Below are 22,734 nucleotides of genomic sequence, written 5' to 3' on the forward strand. Positions count from 1 at the left end.
AGAACAAAGCTAAATCTCTCCCCCTTAGAAGCCTTTCTCTTTCCTACAAATTCTCTAACCTAACCTCTCAGTCTGTGGAGAGCAGTCCTGGCTGGAAGGTTCCCTGGTGCCACGAGAACATTTGTTATCCTTGGTTGTGGTGCCTGAAAGCAAGGATCAGAACCATTTGCAGGTGGGAAAAGAAGTCCCAAGGTGAAATCAAACAAACCAAATAAATATATCTGAAATTGTAGCCGACTAAGCTGAAGAAAATACCTGACGCTGAGGCTAAGATCCCAGCAGGTATCAGAGAATCAGGGAAGGCAAGATGGAGAACACCTGGCAGGTTCTAGGAAAAGACTTGGAGGTGGGGCTTCTCTCTTCTCCTAGCAAATGCTTGTTGGAGTAGAGTGAGGTTGGGCAGAAGGGACAAGGGGCTGTCCATGGGCCATGTTAATTGGAAGGAGTGGGAGAAAGCACACGATGCCTGAGGGTGCAGTATCTAGGAGTGGAACAGGTTAAGGTCTCACCAAGCTCCAGTCAAGCAGAGAGGAGGGTTGAAGTTGGAGGCTGAGGAAGGTCATCAGTTCTCACAGCAGGTAGGAGGAACTGGGCAAGAACAGTGGAGAACAAACGGAGGTACCCACACAGCCAAGCAGTGCACAAAGAGGGAAACCCAGGAGTATCCAGGAAAGCCCAGCTTCTGTGCGCAGGTCAGGAAGGAGGCAGGGCTGCTACAGGGGCTCCCGAGAGGGTCAGGGCCCCCAACACTCCATCCCACCTCTCCCCCGCTGCCCACACCAACACTGGGAGCTGCAGGAAATCAGGGAGTACGTTTGCTGCAGCTTGTGAGAATAAGAGCAGCAGAGCCTGGCTCTGCCCTCGGGTGCCCCACTTCACTCGTGCCCCTGCAAGGGCCAGTCTCCTGGCCTCCTAGTAAGGGCAGTCGGAGCTTCCTACAGCGTTTCCCCATTACCTTAGTGTTTCAGCACCTGGAAGAGATTAGCATCACTGGCAAAGCTGCAGAGTTCATTGTGCACTTCCTCTTCAATCTGAGTTGTAAAATATATATATATGTATACAGAATGAGATCAGTTCCAGTACTTTCCCTAGAGATCCATGTAAAATCGACAGAGAAGTGTCCATCATTACCCTGGGGTTTCCTGTTTTGAACCTGACCTGTTCTTGGCAGACACTCCACACTTGTCTCATCACATTGAAAGGCTTGGGCAGACTTAACCCCCTCGCTTCCCCATCTCTCCCGTCCTGTTCCCTGCCCTGGACAAATGGGCCAGACTCAGTCCTCTGGGGACAGTTGAGGCAGGAGAGGTGGGCAAGTCACTTTTTAGTCCTACTCCCTGCTTTGGTCTCTGCAATATCCTCCCTGCTTTCTTTCCTAGGTGACATTTCATGCAAGGCAGGAGACCATCCCCTTTATTTTGGGGGTGGAGCGAAAATGCAGGCCATCTGGACAAAAGCTTTCCCTGGTGTTTTCAGAAACAGGGAAATCCTGAATGTGGGCTGTAGGTTACAAAGAGCTATCAGATCAAGTTCAGAAGCAAACACTTGGCCCGGCCTGGACTATTCAGGAAAACAATGGGAGAAAATGGTCATTGAATGGGAGGTGGATAATAAAGCTCTATGACTGCCTCTAGAACGGTGGCTAGGGGGTTATACATTCATTTTTCTCTGCATCATTAAGTCATGACTCTATCCTGACCACATGTTGTATAGACTGACTTGTGTTCCCCAAAATTCATATGCTAAAGGCTGTATTGTCTGTTCTTGCACTGCTATAGAGAAATACCTGAGACTAGGTAATTTACAAAGAAAAGAGGTTTAACTGGCTCGCAGTTCCCCAGGCTATACAAGCATGACAACTTCCGTTTCTGGGGAGGCCTCAGGAAGCTTCCAATCATGGCGGAAGTCAAAGAGGAAACCAGCACTTCACATGGCCGGAGCAGGAGGAAGAAAGAGAGGGGGATACTCATGAGAACTCACTATCCCGATGACAGCACCAAGGGAGATGGTGCTAAACCATTCATGAGAAACCACCCCCATGATCCAATCACCTCCCTCAGGCCCTGCTTCCAACATTGAGGATTATACTTCGACAGTATATTTGAGGGTGGACACAGATCCAAACCGTATCAAAGCCCTAACCCCCGATGTGACTGTATTTGGAGATAGGACCTAAAGGAGCTAACAAAGGTTAGATGAGGTCAGAATAATGGGACCCAGATCTGATAGGATTAGTGTTCTCATAAGAAGAGACACCAGAGAGTGCTGACTCTCCCCACTCTTCTCTCTCTCTTTCTCTCTCTCTGTGCCATGTGGGGACACAGCAAGAAGGCAGCTGTCTACAAGCCAGGAAGAGAATAAACCACAAACTGAATTGACTGGCATCTTCATCTTGGACTTTCCAGCCTCCAAAGCTGAGAAATTTCTGCTGTTTAAGCCACCAGGTCTGTGCATTTTGTTAGGGCAGCCCACACAGACTCATACACCACATAAGAATATTTGGTTGGGGCTGGGAGTGGTGGCTTATGCCTGTAATCCCAGCACTTTGGGAGGCCAAGGTGGGCAGATCACCTGAGGTCAGGAGTTCGAGACCAGCCTGGCCAACATGGTGAAACCTCATCTCTACTAAAAATACAAAAATTAGCCGGGCATGGTGGCACAAGCCTGTAATCCCAGCTACTCAGGAGGCTGAGGCAGGAGAATCACTTCAACCCGGGAGATGGAGGTTGCAGTGAGCCAAGATCGCACCACTGCACTCTAGCCTGGGCAAGAGAGAGAGACTCTGTCTCAAAAATAATAATAATAATAATAATAATAATAATACTTGTTTGGGCCTGGTATGGTGGCTCACATCTATAATCCCAGCATTTTGGGAGGCTGAGGCAGGAGGATCACTTGAAGTCAGGAGTTTGAAACCAACCTGGCCAACATAGCAAGACCCCATCTCTACAAATAAAATAAATTAGCCAGGTATGGAGTCACACAGCTGTAGTCCCAGCTACTTGGGAGACTGAGGTGGGATGATCATGCAAGCCCAGAAGTTCAAGGATGCAGTGAGCTGCCATCTACGGTTGCACCACTACACTCCAGCCTGGGCACAGTGCAAGACCCCATCTCTAAAAACAAACAAGCAAACAAAACCAGCTGAGGCAATATAGCGAGACCTTGTGTCTATGTTTTGAAAAATTAGCCGAGCAGGGTGGTGCATACCTGTACTCCCAGATACTTGTGGGGCTACAGTGGGAGGTTTGCTTGAGCCCAGCAGGTTGACGCTGCAGTGAGTCATGTTCACACCACTGCACTCCAGTCTGGGTGACAGAGTAAGACCCTGTCTCAAAAATAAGTAAGAAGAAGGAGAGAGAGAGAGAGAGAGAGAGAGAGAGAGGAAGGAGGGAGGGAGGGAAGGAAGGAAGGAAGGAAGGAAGGAAGGAAGGAAGGAAGGAAGGAAGGAAGGAAGGAAGGAAGGAAAAAAAGAAAAAAGAGAAATAAAAAGAAATAAAGAAAAAAGAAAGAAAAAGAGAGAGAAAGAAAAAAGAAAGGAGGGAGGGAGGGAGGGAGGAAGGAAGGAAGGAAGGAAGGAAGGAAGGAAGGAAGGAAGGAAGGAAGGAAGGAAGGAAGGAAGGAAGGAAGGATACTTATTTATCCTAAAACCCACTTTTAACCAAACTACTTCAGATCATGGGATGTAATTCCACGCGCCTCCAGTTGCCAATACAGGTATCCCTCGCTTTGAGGAAGCTTCTTTGCTAAATCCTAATGATGAATGTTGCTAGCCAGCAACCCTCCCCAGCTTCCAAGTCACAGACCCCGGCCCCTGACTACAAGGTGTGCACATGATCCTGAGATACCTGATACTATTAAATGGTTGCAATTAAAAAACCAGGCATAGCAAGACCACTGGGTGTCTACTCCAATATTCATTTGCATCCTATTCCTTTTTAACAGAACTCTGATTTTTTTTTATCGTGGTAAAATTCACACATAACAAAATTCACTGTTTTAACCCATTTAAAGCATTCAGCGTTTCGCATATTCACAAGGTTGTGTAACCACCACCACTGTCTACCTTCAGAACTTCTTTGTCACCCATAGAACTTTGATTTTATTGCTTAGGACTTAATTTCTCAATCCCTCTTGCAGCCAGGTATAGCTTTATCATTAGGCTTGTGATTAAGTATGAGTGTTCCTCATACTTCTGCTTACATTTTACTGGCTAGAAAGCTCCTTGCAAGGAAGTGGTCACCCTTTCATTCTCTCCTGTTTCTTCTGTTAACAAACAGAGATGTGATGTTGGGGTCTCTGGCAGCCCTTACGGACTATGAAGTAAGTATTTGTAAGGCTGAGGACAACAGGATGGAAAGAAAGGAGCCGAGGTCCCTATAACATATGGAGCCAGCTCTGGATTTCTTTTACATGAGAAATAAAGAAACTACTGTTTAAGCCATTGGTATTTGGGGAGTTTTCTATCCTCTGCAGCTAGACCCCATTCCAACTTCATCAAGGAGGATAGCAATCTCTACAAAAGACCCCTTCAGGATTCCTTGAAATATCAGGTTTCAGTAATTGGTCCGTAGGTTGGATTGGGGAGCTGGCTAGGTTGGGTCTCATACTCAGTGTAATCAGTTCAGGTATCGGATCAGTTCATGTTCGGTGGGATCAGATGGCATGTGGATGATCCTCCTAGACTTGAGCCCAGAGACCCTCTGAACACACTGGCTCCAGGACAGCCGGCGGCCTAATGGGGCAATGAGACACCTTATCTGAGACATGAGCCCAGCCATGTTTGGGGTAGGAACTGGCAAATATTGGGTGCTGGGGGTAACTCTCTTCCTAACAAGGAGATGACTCTATTGATCCCTGCCACAGAACATTTCTGGGTCCCACAGGGCCTGACCCACCAGCCTGAGGGCCCCCCTTACCCCCAGCTCTCAGGAGGTAAAATCATAACAGCTATCATGTTTTGGAAACCTATTATGTTAAGGTATTGTTCTGCTTTACATGTAACGTCTTGTCATCCTTGCAACAATTCTGTAAGGAGATCCATTTTACAGATGAGGAATGAAGCTCATAGAAATTTAATATCTTGCCCACAGTCATACAGCCGGGGCGTGGCAGAGATGGCTTTGAACACAGGCGGGTCTCCTCTACATTCTCGTCCTTCCCCCTCCATCCAGCTGCCTCCTTCCTCCCACACAGAAACCAAGGTCAACTGCTAGGGAATTCAGTGATGCCAGGAGATCTGGAGCTCATGCAAATAACCAGGGAGTTCTGCTCGGGGAGGCTCCCCTTCTTCTCCTGCTATACCCAGGCTACAAGAACTCCAGGGATCTCTTAAGCAAACAAAGCAGCAAAAACAGCACTTGGTCCTTGTCCCAGTTACCTACTGCTATGTCGCAAACCACCCCAGAATGAAGTGGCTTACAACAGCCGTTTCGTTGCCAGCTCTGGGCTTCGCTGGGTCATTTTCTGCTGGCCCTGCTGGTGTTCACCCATGGGCGGGCATTCATCTGGGGCCTGGCTCAGCTGGTGGGAAGCTGAAATGCTGGATGGGCTTTTCCAGCACTTTTCTCTAGCAGGCTAGCCAGACTCCTTTCCAGACAATGCGGGGGTCCCAAGACTGTGAAGGCAGAATGGGACCCCATCCTAACTTAAACAGGGGTGCAGGAGGGGGACTGCCATTTAAAAATAATAATAATTCCGGCCAGGAACGGTGGCTTATGCCTGTAATCCCAGTACTTTGAGAGGCCGAGGCAGGCAGATCACGAGGTCAGGAGATCGAGACCATCCTGGTTAACGTGGTGAAACCCCGGCTCTACTAAAAACACAAAACTTGGCCGGGCGCGGTGGCTCAAGCCTGTAATCCCAGCACTTTGGGAAGCTGAGATGGGCGGATCACGAGGTCAGGAGATCAAGACCATCCTGGCTAACACGGTGAAACCCTGTCTCTACTAAAAATACAAAAAAAAAAAAAAAAAAAAAAAAAACTAGCTGGGTGAGGTAGCGGGTGCCTGTAGTCCCAGCTACTCGGGAGGCTGAGGCAGGAGAATGGCATAAACCTGGGAGGCAGAGCTTGCAGTGAGCCGAGATCCGGCCACTGCACTCCAGCTTGGGCGACAGAGCCAGACTCCGTCTCAAAAAAAAAAAAAAAAAAAAAATACAAAACTTAGCCAGGTGTGGTGATGTGCACCTGTGGTCCCAGCTATTTGGGAGGCTGAGGCAGGAGAATCGCTTGAACCCAGGAGGCAGAGGTTGCAGTGAGCCAAGTTCGCTCCACTGCACTCCAACCTGGGCGACTGACAGAGCAAGACTCCATCTCAAAAATAAATAAAAAAAATAAATAAATAAAAATAACAATTTCCTCTGGATTTTCTTCAGCTGCTCGTCTAGGGGCCTAATGGGGAAGCTGGCCTCCCAGGGGTTTCACCCTGTGTGGTCAGTACAGGTGTTCTGAAGGAGGAGCTCCTGCTGCCACACTGCTGACTAAAGCCAGTCATCAGCCCAGTCCAGATTCACACAAGGGTGTGACTCCCAGGACATGTGGCTTCTTGGAGAGCACCAAGGTAACTGACTCCCAGTCCTCCCCATGGTCTAGGTGACATTTCACGCAAGGTGAATGTCTTTTGTGTTGTTGCTGCTGGAGATCACTCTCCAATCTTATTGGCTGGGTGGATTTCCATTCCGCGTGGTCCTTCTGTCTGTCTCCTAGTGACCACTAGAGCCCCCTCTCATGGCTGCTGGGCCCAACCCTCAGTGCCATGGGCATGTCCACCCTCAGTTACATATGGCACGGTGGGTTGGCTCCTATAATCCTCACAACAACGTTATGAGGTCGGAACTATCATCTCCTTTTCAGCGATGAGGAAGCTGAAGCATAAAGCTATTTGCCCGGGTAGTGACTTCAGACTTTGCGCCCTTAACCACTAAGCTCTACGTTCTGTTGCTGTCACACTGGGCATGATGGAAACCCTAAAGATACAAGGGTGGAAGGGAAGGAAGAAGCCTGGGTCTCTTCCAGGCATGTGCATAGTATAAAAGGCACCAGGTCAGGGCTGGGAAAGAGGAAAGTTGGATCAGGCACACTCCAAATCCAGAAGGTAGCCAAATGAGGGAGTGTTGGGAGAAAACAGGGCTGTCACCTGAATTGCGGGTGGCCCTATAGAACTGGATTTTTATTTTTATTTTTTACTGAGACAGGGTCTTGCTCCATCACCCAAGCTGTAGTACAGTGGCATGATCTTGGCTCGCTGCATCATCAACCTCTCGGGCGGGAGAGCCTCAGTCTCCCAAGTAGCTGGGACCACAGGTGTGCACCATCATGCGCAGCTAACTTTCGTATTTTTTGTAGAGACAGGGTTTTGCCATGTTCCCCAGGCTGGTCTCAAACTCCTGGCTCAAGTGATCCACTCGCCTTCACCTCCCAAAGTGCTGGGATTATAGGCATGAGCCACTGCATCTGGCCTGAACTGGATTTTAAAAAAATTTTTTTTGAGATACAGTTTGTTCTTGTTGCCTAGGCCAGAATGCAGTGGTGCGAGCTCGGCTCACTGCAACCTCTGCCTCCTGGGTTCAAGTGGTTCTCCTGCCTCAGGCTCCCGAGTAGCTGGGATTACAGGTGCCTGCCACCAAGCCTGGCTAATTTTTGTATTTTTAGTAGAGAAGGGGGTTTCACCATGTTGATCAGGCTGGTCTCGAACTCCTGACCTCGTGATCGCTCGCCTCAGCCTCCCACAGTGCTAGGATTATAGGTGTGAGCCACCGCACTGGGCCCTGAACTGGATTTTTAAAAAATAGACAAAACAGAACTTAGGTCAAAATTCTACACAGTGAAATAAATACAGGCCAGGCACAGTGGCTCATGCCTGTAATCTCAGCACTTTGGGAGGCGGAGGCCAGTGGATCATCTGAGGTCAGGAGTTCAAGACCAGCCTGGCCAACATGGTGAAACCCTGTCTCTACTATAAATACAAAAAATTAGCCAGGCGTGATGGCACACACCTGTAATCACAGCTACTTGGGAGGCTGAGGCAGGAGAATCACTTGAACCCGGGAGGTGGAGGTTGCAGTCAGCTGAGATGTCGCCATTGCGCCCCAGCCTAGGCAACAAGAGCAAAACTCTGTCTCAAGAAAAAGAAAAGAAAAAAATACAAATCCCCCTCCCACTGCTGTTCGCCCCTCCACCACCGCCACAGCCCCACTAAGCATCAGCAAGCGTGACCTACGCATGGCAGTCAGTGCATACATAGCACATACATGTTCACCACGATTTATTCAACAGGCTCATCGCAGTGTGGTACAATCAGAGCACAGCTTTCTCTTCTACTCGAAGGCAGGATTTGTCTGATTTGTCTGCCCTGCTCCTTGACGACATTGACTAAGGGAGATTCCATCACTTTCACACTAACTTTCAGTTATGAGAATTGTTTCCGCATTGAAAAAGTTCAAAGTAGATAAAAACTTTGGCTGGGCACGGTGGCTCATACCTGTAATGCCAGCACTTTGGGAGGCCCAGGCAGGCAGATCACTTGAGGTCAGGAGTTCAAGACCAGCCTAGCCAACATGGTGAAACTCTGTCTCTACTATAAATACAAAAAAATTAGCTGGGTGTGGTGGCATGAGCCTGTAATCCCAGCTACTCGGGAGGTTGAAGCAGGAGAATCGCATGAAGCTGTGAGGCAGAGGTTGGAGTGAGCCGAGATCGCGCCACTGCACTCTAGCCTGGGCGACAAAGCAAGACTCCATCTCAAAAAAAGAAAAAGGAAAAAGAAAAAAAAGTAGATCACAACTTCAAATTTATATCCAGTTCAAAGTCTCTGCCCTCCTGAGAGCTCCAGTTCTGGGTAGAAAGACACTGCAACCCTCAGCAATGGGTGGAGCTATGGCCTGTTCTTTTGACTCCTGACCCCATGACCACCACCACCATGCCAAGTGATCCCCTAACCCTAGCACAGCTGACTTCTCTGGGATGGGGAAGAGCAGGGAGCTGTGGAGGTGGAAAGGCTTCTGTTCTTGGCCGAGCGCCTTCTGGCTGTCAGTGCTGGCTCACGGTGTTGGTCGGCTCGGGCTGCCATGACAAAGAACCACAGACACGGCAGCTTAAGCAACAGAAACTTACAGTCCCACCATTCTGGAGGCTGGAAGCCTGAGATCAAGGTGTCTTCGGAGGCCTGTCTTCTTGGTTGTAGATGGCCACCTTCTCCCTGTCTTTATATTGCCTTTTCTCTCTACTGGTCTGTGCACAAATTTCTTCTTATAAGAACATCAGTCCTATTGGATTAGGACCCACCCTAAAACCTTGTTTAAATGTAATTATCTCTTTAAAGACCTTATCTCTAACTACAGTCACATTCTGAGGTTCTGGGGCTTAAGACTTCAACATATGAATTGGGGAGGGGGGATCCCAATTCAGCCCATCACTCTCATCCTTGTGGAAGCTGGGCGGGCTTTCTGGAGCGCCTCCTGAGGGCTCTGCGTGGCACCATGCCTGGGTGGCTCCCTCCCAGCTCCAGCACCCCCACCATGGCAGCCCTGAGGTAGCTGCATCCCATGGCACACACTGGGCCCAGGAGGAAGCTCAGCTCCACTCTCCCCACCCATCTGGGCCCACCTCTGCCCTCAGTCGCCTCCATGCCAAGCACAGGCTCTAGTCGCCCTGCGATCCTGCCTTCCGCAAAACGAGACTCCATCTCACTTGCAGGAAACGCTCCACAAGCCCCCAGGAACTTTTGTCCACCTGTGGCAACAAGACTTGGGACTCAGACACTTAGTAACAGCCAGCCAGGGTGGGAAATTCTGGGCTCCCTTCCTGATGTCCACCCCTGCTCTTTGTGATTGGGTCTCATGAAGCCCTTATCTCTCAGCTGCAGGGAGGTCAAGCCCTCCCCAACCCCACAACGGGGAGAAAGCACCATCTTTCCCCTAATGAATCTCTGGCCTGCCTTTCTAGAGGCAGGCGGTAGGTGATGGGGGCGGGTTGCTGGAAAGGTCGATGGCCTTTTAGGAAGTCCCCTGATATGGTTTGGCTGTGTCCCCACCCAAATCTCATCCTAAATTGTAGCTCCAATAATTCCCACGTGTTGTGGAAGGGACCTAGTGGGAGATAATCGAATCGGGGGCAGTTTCCCCCCATACTGCTCTCGTGGTAGTGAATAAGTCTCACGAGATCTGATGGTTTTATAGGGGAAACCCCTCTTGCTTGGTTCTCACTTCCTCTGCGCCCCCGACCGTGTGAGATGTGCCTTTTGCCTTTCACCGTGATTGTGAGGCTTCCCCAGCCACGTGGAACTGTGAATCCATTGAACCTCTTTCCTTTATAAATTACCCAGTCTAGGCCCGGCATGGTGGCTCACTCCTGTAATCCCAGCACTTTGGGAGGCCGAGGCAGGCAGATCACCTGAGGTCAGGAGTTCAAGACCATCATGGCCAATATGGAGAAAACCTGTCTCTACTAAAAATACAAAATTAGTAGGGCATGGTGGCACGCACCTGTAATCCCAACTACTCGGGAGGTTGAGGCAGGAGAATCGCTTGAACCCGGGAGGTGAAGGTTGTGGTGAGCCAAGATCACACCATTGCACTCCAGCTTGGGCAACAGGAGCGAAACTCCATCTCAAAAAAATATAATAATAAAAATAAAAAATAAATAAATTACCCAGTTTAGGCCAGGCACGGTGGCTCACGCCTATAATCCCAGCACTTTGGGAGGCCGAGGCAGGCAGATCATGAGGTCAGGAATTTGAGACTAGCCTGACCAACATGGAGACACTCCGTCTCTACTAAAAATACAAAATTAGCTGGGTGTGGTGGCACACGCCTGTAATCCCAGCTGCTCAGGAGGCTGAGGCAGAAGAATCGCATGAACCTGGGAGGCGGAGGTTGCAGTGAGCCGAGATCGCGCCATTGCACTCCAGCCTGAGCAACAAGAGCAAAATTCTGTCTCAGAAGACAAACAAACAAACAAACAAACAAACAACAACAACAAAAAACATTACCCAGTCTCAGGTATGTCTTTATCAGCAGTGTGAAAACAGACTAATACATCCACCAAGGAGGGCTCTAGAGTCTCTCCTTAGGCAATGTGGGTGTTTATCTCCTATTGTCTTCCTTTGGGGGGTGCTGCTGAAAATTCAAGACCACATCCTATCACATGTGTCTGTACACTTTCTGTTTTTAAAGCCTTACATAGTAGCACACTATTCTACATCTCAAATGTTTTCCTTTAGCTCTGTGTTGGAGATTATCTCAGATCAAGACACAGCTGCCAATCTTCCTGCCTTCATAGTGTTTCATCATATTGATGTCCAGGGTTTCTTTAATCCTCTATTGGTTGTATCCAAACTTTTGCTAGTGTAAACAACACTGCAACAAATATCGATTAATCAATGGAGAATTTTTCTGTGTGTATATCTGTACACCATCATGCCCAACTGACTTTTCTTTTTGGAGAAAAAGAAAACACCCAGCCATGTTGATTTCTTAAATGTGGTACTAGCCTGTAAATGGATAGACAACTCAATGGAATAAACAGGTGCACAATTTGCATTCCCATCAGCAAAGTTTGAAATCACCTGGTTTCCCATAGCTTTACCAACACACCAATAAAGCATTATCGAATGTTGCCAAACTGATAGGCAAAAAATGCAGAACATCATTGTACTTTATTTTCTTTTTTTAATCTTTTTTTAAAAATTTCCCCACCCTCCTGCCTCTCATTGTACTTTTTTTGTTTTGTTTTGTTTTGTTTTTTTGTGACTGAGTCTCGCTCTGTTGCTTGGGCTGAGTGCAGTGGGCAGTGGCGTGATTCTCAGCTCACTGAACCTCCACCTCCCAGGTTCAAGCCATTCTCCTGCCTCAGCCTCCCGAGTAGCTGGGACTACAGGTGTGCACCAGGATATAGACCTGTGGGAGTTCGTATTTATGTATTAGGAATATTAGTCTTTTGTCTGTGTTGTGGATTATAAACACATTTTCCAGCCCTGCCTTTTGACTTTGTTTTTATCTAAATTGACTTTTTTTTTTTTTATTGTGGTACAATATATGAAACATAAGACTTACCATCAATCATTTTTAGGTGTACAGTTCAGTGGGATTACAATGTTCAGAGACACGTTTCATTTTTGTGTTGTCAAAATTTTCAGCCTTGCCAGGCGCGGTGGCTTATGCCGGTAATCCCAGCACTTTGGGAGGCCAAGGAGGGTGGATCACCTGAGGTCGGGAGTTCGAGACCAGCCTGACCAAATGGAGAAACCCCCTCTCTACTAAAAATACAAAAAAATTAGGTGGGCATGGTGGTGCATGCCTGTAATCCTAGCTACTCAGGAGGCTGAGACAGGAGAATCTCTTGAACCTAGGAGGCGGAGGTTGCGGTGAGCCGAGATTGCGCCATTGCACTCCAGCCTGGGCAACAAGAGTGAGACTCGGTCTCAAAAAAAAAAAAAAAATTCAACCTTTTCTTTTATGATTTCTGGGTTTGACATTGTTTTAAAAGGCCTTTCCGCCATAAGATTTTCTATCTCCCATATTTTACTACTGCTTTTATGGTTTCCATTTTGGTATTTTAATATCAATGAATCTGCATCTTATTTTAGCTAAGGATGTGGAGATTCGATTTTCTTTCTGAATGGGTAGCCAGAAGTCTCAACACCATTAATTGAATAGTGTGATTCCAAGTGTCTAGCCCATTTTATAAACTAATATCCTGCTTAGAAATGAAATTCCTGTATGTATTTCGGTCTATTCTGGAACTTTGGATTTATTCCGTTGAGTTTTCTATCCGTTTACAGACTAGTACCACATTTTAAAAAGCAACACGGCTGGGTGTTTTCTTTCTTCACACACACACACACAAATCAGCTGAGCATGATGGTGTGCTCCTTTGGTCCCAGCTACACAGGAGGCTGAGGCAGGAGGATCGCTTGAGCCCAAGATGTCGAGGCTGGAGTGAACATTGTTCCCACCACAGCTCTCCAGCCTGGGTGACAAAGCAAGACCCTGTCTCTGTTAAATTAAAAAAATAAAATAAAGGCCAGGCACAGTGGCTCACACCTGTAATCCCGGCACTTTGGGTGGCTGAGGTGGAAGGACTGCTGCTTGAGGCCAGGAGTTTGTGACCAGTCTGGGCAACAAAGTGACATCCTGACTCTACAAAAAAATTTAAAAACTTAGCTAGACATGGTGACATGAGCCTGTGGCTCAGCTACACAGGAGGCTGAGGCAGGAGGATCCCTTGAGCCCAGGAGATCGAGGCTGTAGTGAGCTGTGTTTGCACCACGGCACTGCAGCGTGGACAACAGAGTGAGACCCTGGCTCAAAAATAAAATAAAATAGTAAAATAACACAAAATCCATGTGACTTTAAAAGTTGTTCAAATACCTGTAGAGTTAGTCTCTTATCATTGCTGTTCTGGTTTGAAAGTTCCTGGTTATTTGTTTTTCCCTATGAACTTTAGAATCAGTTTGTTGAATTAAAAAGATTCCTACTGATTTGGGTGGGAGTGGGGAGTTTTGGCCCTGCTTAAAAGACCAAGTCCAGCCCCATCTGCTGAGGTTGTATTGAAGTGTCCCTCCCCCAACCATTGCTGCTGCCCAGCTCATGTCCAGCTCAGTCACAGAAGGTGCGGGGCAGCCAGGACCTCCAATCCATCTATCTCAGATGGATGCTGTACCCTCCAAGCAGCCTCAGACCCATACATGGTGGTGGCTGGAGTCAGCACAGATGTAGGGGTGGCCATAGCCACAGTCAGGTGAAGCCTCAGCCGCTGCAGTCCTCACCAGGGAAGCTGGAGGCCCTGCCTGGTGCACAGGGCTGTGCCCCCTGGAGGAAGGCAGTGAGACCTGAGGGCAGACCACACCCACGCCGCAGGCCTCAGGCACTTGAGTTCCTTCCGTATCTCCAGGCCCACTGAGTCCATCTCCAGGCGCCAGGCCAGATGCACTCCTCTTTCCAAATGGTGGCGCTTCCCAGGGTGACACACCAAAACCAGATGGCACGCTTTCTTTCTTTTTATGCTTAGATTTTTTTTCTGGTGTTAAAATAACACATGATCCAAACGAAAACGTGATATATATAAGAAAATTAAAATTACCATAAATGTCTGACCCAGAAATAAATGAGTAAAAGTTTCGTGTATTTCCTTCCAGTTTATTTTTCTTTCTTTCTTTCTTTGTTTCTTTCTCTTTTTTTTTTTGAGCCACCACGGCCAGCCTCAATTTTATTTTTCTAAGTGTGTATTTGCTTTGTCTTTCAAAAACTGTATTTATTTTTTATTTCACTGAAAATATGAATATACATTCTCCTTAAAAAAAAAAAAAAAAAAAAAGAGTTGGGTGCGGTGGCTTACGCCTATAATCCCAGCACTTTGGGATGCAGAGGCAGGTGGATCACCTGAGGTAAGGAGTTCGAAACCAGCCTGGCCAATATAGTGAAACCCCGTCTCTACTAAAAATACAAAAATCAGCTGGGTGTGATGGCAAGCGCCTGTAATCCCAGCTACTCAGGAGGCTGAGGCAGGAGAATAGCTTGAACCTGGGAAGCAGAGGTTGCAGTGAGCCGAGCTCACGCCACTGCACTCCAGCCTGGGCGACAGAGCAGGATTCATCTTTAAAAAAAATAAAAAATAAAGAAAAAAGATAGTACAAGTTGGCCTTCAAAAGGGAGGAAATCACGACACAGGCTTCAGCATGGATGAAACTTGAGGACATTATGTTAAGCGACATAAGCCAGCCAGTCACAAAAAGATCCACTTGTATGAAGTAGCTAGAGTTGTGAAATCCATAGAGACAGAAGGTAGGATAGTAGCTGCCAGGGGCTTGGGGAAGAAAGAATAGGGAGTTGTTGTTTGGGTACAGTTTCAGTTTTGCAAGATGAGAAAGATTGGTTGCCCAACAATGTAAATGTACTTAACACCATTGAACTGCACACTTAAAAATGGTTAAGATGGGTGGGTGCAGTAGCTCATGCCTATAATCCAAGCACTTTGGGAGTCCAAGGCGGGCAGATCACCTGAGGTCAGGAGTTCGAGACCAGCCTGGCCAACATGTTGAAACCACGTCTCTACTAAAAATACAAAAATTAGCTGGTCGTGGTGATGGAGTTGGAGGTTGCAGTGAGATGAGATCATGCCACTGCACTCCAGCCTGGACAACAGAGTGAGACTCTGTCTCAAAAAAAAAAAAAGTTAAGATGGTAAATTTTATTTTATGTGTATTTTATCACAATTTCAATATTTTAACAACATTTTAAAGCATTGCATTTCAAACTAAAAAAGATAGTACAGATAAAGTCCGTACTTGATCACTGTTACCAGCTGATGTACATATGCTTCCAGAACTTTCCTTATGTATACACATACTATATAAATATAGTATATAAATATATATAAATATATAAATATAAATATATATAAATATAGTATATAATATAGTATGAACATATAAAAATATATTGTTGCATTTTGTGTGGGTGTCACTGCCTTTTTTTTTTTTGATGGAGTCTTGCTCTGTCACCCAGACTGGAGTGCAGTGGCGCGATCTCAGCTCACTGCAAGCTCCGCCTCCCAGTTCAGGCCATTCTCCTGCCTGAGCCTCCCAAGTAGCTGGGACTACAGGCGCCTGCCACCACACCCGGCTAATTTTTTGTTTTTTTAGTAGAGACAGGGTTTCACCATGTTAGCCAGGATGGTCTCCATCTCCTGACCTCACGATCTGCCCATCTTGGCCTCCCAAAGTGCTGGGATTACAGGCATGAGCCACCGCGCTCGGCCTGACTGCAATTTTAACATTAATGTTATTCTGAAACATGTGGTTATCACCAAACCATGTCTAGGGAGCTGTGCCTTATCAGCAGTTCAGGCACACAGTATATACCAACAGCACAGTATAAAACCACACTATTGTTTTGTTTGCTATTGTTGTACTGCCATTCCTTTTTCACCAGACATTTACAGCATTATTATTATTATTATTATTATTATTATTATTATTGAGACAAAGTCTCACTCTATTGCCCAGGTTGGAGTACAGTGGCACAATCTCAGCTCACCGCAACCTCTGCTTCCCGGGTTCAAGAGATTCTCCTGCCTCAACCTCCCAAGTAGCTGGGATCACAGGCGTGCACCATCACACCAGGCTAATCTTGTAGTTTTAGTAGAGACAGGGTTCCACCATGTTGGCCAGGCTGGTCTCAAACTCCTGACCTCAGGTGATCCACCTGCCTCGGCCTCCCAAAGCGTTGGGATTACAGGCGTGAGCCACTGTACCTGGCCACAGCATTATTATTTTTACCTTATAAACAATGCTCCAGGAACATTGTGAGGCATGCTTCCTTAAGCACACCTGCAAGTGATTCTCTGAGGAAAGAGGCCAAGAAGTAAGACAGCCAGTTCAAAGGGTAGGTGCATTTAAAATTTCTCTGGATTATGCAAATGACCTTCCACAATGACAGTGCCAATTTGCACTTCCTGAGTAAGCATTTGCGATTGCCCGCATCCCACCTGCACCTAATAATATATGCTCTTTTCAGGAGATAATCATTTTCTTCAAATTTATTTTTAATATATGTATAATTCTATATATATGTATGTGTGTATGTATGTATATACGTTTTCAATGAAAAACAGCCATTCTTTGACCTAAGCTTTCTCACCACAGGGATCTACTTCCCAGAGGCAGCCACTGGCAGCTCTGCTAGCTGTTTTTCTCAGGATTCATCTCCATATATGTGAATATTATGCTTCTACTGCTATTGGTTAATTGATCATATTTAGACATTACTCGCTGACTTGAGTGGGTGGCTATCTAACTCTGCCACATGGACACCCCTCATTTCCCCTCCCCTATCACCCTGGCACAGCTTTATCACACTTTTTGGAGGAGTAGTCCATATTCACCTTATAATGACTACGCAAGTCAAATGGAACATTACCAAGTTTCATTTTTTTATGACCACCCAGTATTCCTAAAATTTATGAGGGCCTCATTTCTTTTTTCCTTTTTGAGACAGAGTTTTGCTATTTTTGCCCAGGCTGGAGTGCAGTGGCGCAATCACCGCAACCTCCACCTCCCGGATTCAAGCAATTCTCCTGCCTCAGCCTCCCAAGTAACTGGGATTAGAGGCTTGTGCCACCACGCCCAGCTAATTTTGTATTTTTAGTAGATGCGGGGTTTCTCCATGTTGGTCAGGCTGGCCTCGAATTCCTGACCTCAGGTGATCCGCCTGCCTCAGCCTCCCAAAGTGCTAAGATTATAGGCGTGAGCCACTGCACCCGGCAGATGCCTCATTTCTAAATTGATTTTATTTCCTATTACTTATCATTAGTGGTCCCCAGAATGTTGAACATCTCTGCCATGGCCTTTCCATGATACTTTCCATATGCTCAAGCATATCAGTTCCATTTTCCTTTCCTGGAAACCTCCTGGAGTGTGGGCTGGCTGGGGTCTGGCCTAACGGTCTCCTGTAGTCCTGGGATTCGCCACACTCCGGTACTGGATACCCTAGACCTTATTTGGGGGCTCCCATGTCTCTCTCTTTTTTAAACATTGCATATTCTCTACTTAGGAGTGTAGTTGGAGCATTTGTGCTTCAGTGAAAAACTATGCATTCCAATTCTGATTAATAGGGCTTTGTCCCTTTCTTTGTCCTTGAAACTGTGAATTGTAGATAACTGACAGCAATGCAAAACAATTCTTATCTATAGACAGGCAACAATCCACATTCCTCTCCCCACCCCTCACAAAAAAACAGATAGTTCTTATCTATTTGCAAATTTGTTTCAAAATTCCTTTATACATTTATCAGTTTATTTTATTTTATTTATTTATTTTTCTGAGATGGAGTTTCACTCTTGTTGCCAAGGTTGGAGTGCAATGGCATGATCTTGACTCACCGCAACCTCCACCTCCCAGGTTCAAGTGATTCTCCTGCCTCAGCCTCCTGACTAGCTGGGATTACAAGTGTGTGCCACCACACCCGGCTAATTTCTGTATTTTTAGTAGAGACGGGGTTTCACTACGTTAGCCAAACTGGTCTCAAACTCCTGGCCTCAGGTGATCCACCTGACTCAACCTCCCAAAGTGCTGGGATTACAGGCACAAGTCACCACACCCAGCAAATTTATCAATTCTTTTTTTTGTTTGTTTGTTTTTGAGTCTCACTCTGTCACCCAGGCTGGAGTGCAGTGGCGCGATCTGGGCTCACTGCAAGCTCTGCCTCCTGGGTTCACGCCATTCTCCTGCCTCAGCCTCTGGAGTAGCTGGGGGACTACAGGCACCCACCACCACGCCTGGCTAATTTTTTGTATTTTTAGTAGAGACAGGGTTTCACCATGTTAGCCAGGATGGTCTTGATCTCCTGACCTCATGATCCACCTGCCTCGGCCTCCCAGAGCACTGGGATTACAGGCGTGAGCCACCATGCCCAGCCGCAAATTTATCAGTTCTTAAATAAATTTGTACTTCTTTAACTTCTCTTTTTCTTTTCTTTTTTTTTTTTTTAGAGACCAGGCCTCACTTTGTTGCCCAGGCTGGTCTCAAACTCCTGAGCTCAAGGATCCTCCCACCTTGGCCTCCCAAAGAGCTGGGATTATAGGCAGGAGCCAGCATGAGTGGCCTAACTTCTCCTTTAAACTGGCTGTAATATCATTACTGGTTTCTTCATTAACAACAAGTGAATATATTAAGATATTTAATGTGTTCATTTTATTTTTGTATGAGAATCATGGTTTTACAAACTTTTTTAAAAAAATTATCCTTTAACTGAAGAGTAGTTTTTGAGTCATTACAGTCTGAAAACATCTTTGCTCTACCTTCACAGCTGATTGATAGATTGGCTGGGTATAAAACTATAGCTTAAATATCTAATGCTATTTTCCCTCCTGTTTCTTTGCATATGATTAGTTTCCTGCCCTCCCCCAACCATGGTTTTTGGGTTTTTTGTTTGTTTGTTTGTTTCTTTTATCCTTGGGATTCAGAAGTATCATGATAATATGCCTTGATGGGGGTCTTTTCATTGATTTTGCCAATGACTTCAATCGACCTTTATCTGGAGATGCCTGCCCTTCAGGTTTAGAAATACTTTCATATTCTTTCTTTGATGATTTTTCTCCTCCTAATTGCCTCTTCTCTCTCTTCCTGGATTTTTTTTTTAGACAGAGTCATGCTATGTGGCCCAGGCTGGAGTGCAGTGGCCTGATCTTGGCTCACTGCAACCTCTGCCTCCTGGGTTCAAGCAATTCTCCTGCCTTCTCCTCCTGAGTAGCTGGGATTACAGGTGTGCACCACCACGCCCAGCAAATTTTTTGCATTTTTAGTAGAGATAGGGTTTCGCCATGTTGGCCAGGCTGGTTTTGAACTCCTAGCCTTAAGTGATCCACCCACTTTGGCCTCCCAAAGTGCTGGGATCACAGGCGTAAGCCACTGTGCCCGGCTGTTTTCCTGGATTTTTTTATATCTGGATGTTAAATGTCTAGATTGATCTTCTGTTTCTCAAATCTTCCATCCCCCATTCCCATTGTTGTATTAACTTGTTTCCCTGTTTATTAACAAAATCGAGTAGCTTTCTATATTTAATTAACTGGGCCATTTATCTTCTGATTATTCTTTTTTTATTAACTTGAAATTTTATGTAAAACAACTGATTATAAACAAATAACTTGTCAGTATATTATTACATTTAAAAGGATGCCAGACTGGGTGTGGCGGCTCACACCTGTAGTTCCAGCACTTTGGGAGGTCAAGGTGAATGAATAGCTTGAGCTCAGGAGTTCAAGACTAGCCTGAGCAACATGGCAAAACCCCATATCTACAAAAAATACAAAAATTAGCCAGACATAATGGTGCACACCTGTGGTCCCAGCTACATGGGAGGCTGAGGCAGGAGGATCACTTGAGCCCAGGAGGTCAGGGCTGCAGTGAGCCATGTTTACACCACTGCACCCCAGCCTGAGTGACAGAGCGAGACCCTGTCTCAAAAAAAAAAAAAAAAAAAAAAGGTCAAATTTGATCCAGATTTATATATTGGTACCTTGCATTATACTCCCCAACACTTTGTACAAAGCTCAGCAAATAAGAGTAGTTGCTAAATATCTTTGTTGAATAAATCTTCCACTCACAGGTTGCTTCCAAATCTTAATCTAGTACTTCCTCCAGGTTTAAACAGTAAATGACTTTCTTTAGCTCTTTATTCTAGAAAAATGTTAAATACTATTCGTTGAATATTTACTTCTTGTCCCTGCTCCAGACTCTTTAGATGGGGTGATTTAATCCTTACAACAATACTAGAAGACAGGGCCTCTTGTTATCTGCATTTTACAGATAAGAAAACTTATCTGAACACTTAACTGGCTGAGCTGAACTTTAGAGCCTGCACTTTAACTACTGTGCTAGGTCCCTCTTTAGCTGGTTCCGTTCACGCACCAATTCTGATCCATTTATAGTTCTTCGGCACACATTGCTGAGAATTCTGGAGCAGCATCTATGCTCCATAAGAAAAAAACAAAAAAAACTGCCTTGATTTATTAATGATGTCTGCCATACACACAGGAATGGGGAGGTGGGAGTTACTTTTTTTTTTTTTTAACTCTGCTGAATCATTCCTTGGAGAAAAATTATCTCTGGGGTTATACACAGCTCTAGCGCCTTCAAAATTGGGGCATGTTGACATCTGAAGTGTTTAAAGCCTGCTTTGTTTCCTAACTGTAGTAGAATTCTTTAACTGCCTGTTTATAATTTATCTGAGAGAAGCACTGGTAATTACGCATCTGAGCATTCCTCCAATTCCCTCGTTTCTTCCTTTTCCTGTGGTAAAAACAGAAAGTCAGAAAAATAATCACATTGCATCACGATACCAGTGGGCCGTATAAAAAGCCCCGTGATGTTATTTTTCCGATCACTGCTTTCCTCGCAGCCAGCATTTAGACCATTCCAAAAACCCCTCCCATCAGATCGTTAGAAACGGCCATACCGTCGGTCTCTTTACTAACCTTTCTACATCCCAAACAGTTTTACAACTTGGCTTCAGCTGCAGGGCCGCCCAGCTTTTAAAGGAATTAGATCCTTTTCCCAGAATCGCCATTAAAGAGAACTTAGCACAGCTTTAGGAGAAAGAAATATAAAGTGATTTTCTCCAATCTCTACACTTTTCCAAGTGCACTTTGATCTTACATTCAGAACCTATCTATTCCTTTAGAATCGTTCTATGAGGTGTTCCGTATTCACTTTCCCATCCTTTAAACATTTTTTTCTCAGCTAAAGTAATATACATATATTGAGAATTCCTGGGATTGCTGTTGTCTCCTCTAACTACAAGGCAGGAAACCAGTTGGAGAAAAAAAATCACTGGGAAATCTCACATTGTCCTGATTACCTCTGGCCGAGAAAGAGAAGAGGAAAGTTATTCGGGAGGTCAGTTGTCATAAGCCAACAGGGTTTTGAAGGAGTCATGTCAAGATGAAGCCCCACAACACCAGATGGGATGCGGGTTCTGTCCCTATCCCAGGCTCCTGGGTCTATATCAGTTTCTTTTCTTTTCTTTTCTTTTCTTTTTTTGAGGGGGGGAGCAGGGGGGATAGAGTCTCACTTTGTCACCCAGTCTGGAATGCAGTGGCATGATCTCAGTTCACTGCAATCTCTGCCTCCAGGGTTCAAGCAATTCTCATGCCTCAGCCTCCTGAGTAGCTGGAATTACAGGCATGCACCACTATGCCCGGATAATTTTTGTATTTCTAGTAGAAACAGGGTTTTGTCACGTTGGCCAGGCTGGTCTCGAACTCCTGACCTCAAGCAATCCACCTGCCTCAGCCTCCTAAAGTGCTGGGATTATGGGCATGAGCCACCATGCCTGGCCTGTATCAGTTTCTTAAAGGAGTGCCTCTGGCCCTCGGTGAGGCCTCCCTCCTGGCCTCATGGTCATCAACAGACATCCAGATGAGGTCCAAGGTTGTAGTGAGCATCTTGCAGATGGTGAGTTGCTCAGACCGTGCCCACTTTGGTGTATTCGGGACTCTTACTTAGCTGTTCCCAAAGCACCCCCTATCAGGCCAGATAAAGGTAACCTCTGGCTGCCTTCTGTATAGGAAGGCAGGAGCCCCCAGTACTGCAGTTCACGCAGGCTCCTAGAGAACTTTCTGAGGGACACCTAGCAACCTGCCTCTGGGCAGCTACCCTGTCCAGAACCTTCCCCATGAGGGCACACAGTCTGCTGCCCCTGGGAAGGAACAGCATCTCATTTTCTTTTGGATGCCGCACTGGCTAGGATGTTGTCTGGCCCATGATCACTAGAAATGTTTGCTTGTAAGAGACCAAGCTCCAGGAACCCCGTGCTGTTTGCTATATCTCGCTATCTACAACATTCAAGCTTGACCCCAGAAAGTCCTGTTTTGACAGAAAACCGAATACCGCATGCTCTCATTTGTAAGTGGGAGCAAAATTGTAACTCATGAACACAAAAAAGGGAACAACAGGCCAGGTGCAGTGGCTCACACCTGAAATCCCAGCACCTTGGGAGGCTGAGGCAGGTGGATCACCTGAGGTCAGGAGTTCAAGATCACCACCCTGGCCAACATGGGGAAACCCTGTCTCTACTAAAAATACAAAAATTAGCCAAGTGTGGTGGTGCACGCCTGTAGTCCCAGCTACTCAGGAGGCTAAGGCAGGAGAATCACTTGAACCTGGGAGGTGGAGGTTGCAGTGAGCTGAGATCACACCACTGCACTCCAGCCTGGGTGACAGAGCAAGACTCTGTCTC

This window comes from Chlorocebus sabaeus, chromosome 21 (genome assembly GCF_047675955.1).
Source record: "Chlorocebus sabaeus isolate Y175 chromosome 21, mChlSab1.0.hap1, whole genome shotgun sequence".
Taxonomy (NCBI): Eukaryota; Metazoa; Chordata; class Mammalia; order Primates; family Cercopithecidae; genus Chlorocebus; species Chlorocebus sabaeus.